This window comes from Sinocyclocheilus rhinocerous, unplaced genomic scaffold (genome assembly GCF_001515625.1).
Source record: "Sinocyclocheilus rhinocerous isolate Xijiao unplaced genomic scaffold, SAMN03320098_v1.1 scaffold3485, whole genome shotgun sequence".
Taxonomy (NCBI): domain Eukaryota; kingdom Metazoa; phylum Chordata; class Actinopteri; order Cypriniformes; family Cyprinidae; genus Sinocyclocheilus; species Sinocyclocheilus rhinocerous.
This window is the reverse complement of record NW_015634078.1, coordinates 1-1345: the sequence shown is the minus strand read 5'-3', so window position 1 is coordinate 1345 and position 1345 is coordinate 1.

Below are 1345 nucleotides of genomic sequence, written 5' to 3'. Positions count from 1 at the left end.
TTTTCAAGTAACTAGTAAAGTAACGCATTACTTTTTAATTTACAAGAGAATATCTGAGTTACTTTTTCAAATAAGTAATTTTTTTCCCCCAATTTATTGATTGACAGCTCTCCTGTCCCCATGTTGAGAAATCAGAAGATGTTACCGTATTTCTAAATAAATATGAATATGCATTAATTAATCTCACTCACAAAAAAAACAAAACAGATTCAGTATTGCTCATAATGAATAAAAATAATGCAACTCAGAATATGACGCAAACCTGCAATAATTAAATGTTAAACAACACAAATATCCTTTATGTATTTAATCCCATTCTATTAACCAATGTCTTTGCTTCTGACCTTTGATGATCCAGTTCAACCGTACTAATAATCACAAATTACTCTAGACAAACATTTGTGTGTTTTTGTTTATTGCTGAAGTGTGTTGAAATTTCTTCTTCTGCATTCTGTACGGACGTACATTTACATTTCCTTCAGCCTGAGGCTTATTCATTTCACTTTTGGTGTGAAAAGGCTTTTATATTTGCCAAAAATATAACTTTTTTATTTTAAAAACAAACAAGCAAGCACAAAATGGTGCAAACGTTTTTTAAACGGAAACGGTGGTGCATTGAACACTCTGTTCTGATGACGTGAAAGTTGCAACTATGGCAGCTGAGAAGGCCATTCTTTGTGTTCTTTTTGAAGAATTTTTGGAGCCTGATGAAATCGGTATAAATACGTGTTTAATACTGCAAAACACACTTGATGTTACAGTCACTGCCCTTGCCGTCCAGAATAAAAGAGAACATCCCAATCAAATGAAGGGATTTGTGCAAACTGTGGTTCCTAATTATTGTGATCCAACATTTGCCTCGCATTTCAGGATGAAAAGACAAACATTTCAGGTGAAGGATAATCCACTTCTTACCTCCGAGACTGTGTTAGGATCTATGACCTTATTATTTTTATTGTGAGTATTAGGCTTATCATTATTGCTGATCACTGTTGTGCTATGTTATTATAATATTTACCATTATCAGAGGAGTATAGTAAAGTTTATGAAAGTGTCTAGCACACCTTCCTAAGGAAAGGATATGGACCAGAAGACATTGCAATTACTAAATGATATTTAGACAGACTTAAAGAAGTTCCAGATCTATACTTGTGCTCTTATTATTTCAGTTATTTTGCCTTTAATGTAAACAAACATGGGCAAACAATATACTTGCTCTTGTGAATTTATTTTGATGTTAATTACATTGTGTGAGCTGTCTCTTTAATACCGCGTGGTTTATATATACGTTGCAGCTGAATGGGCTGACATTTTTGACACACCCACCAAACAAGAGAAAACATAT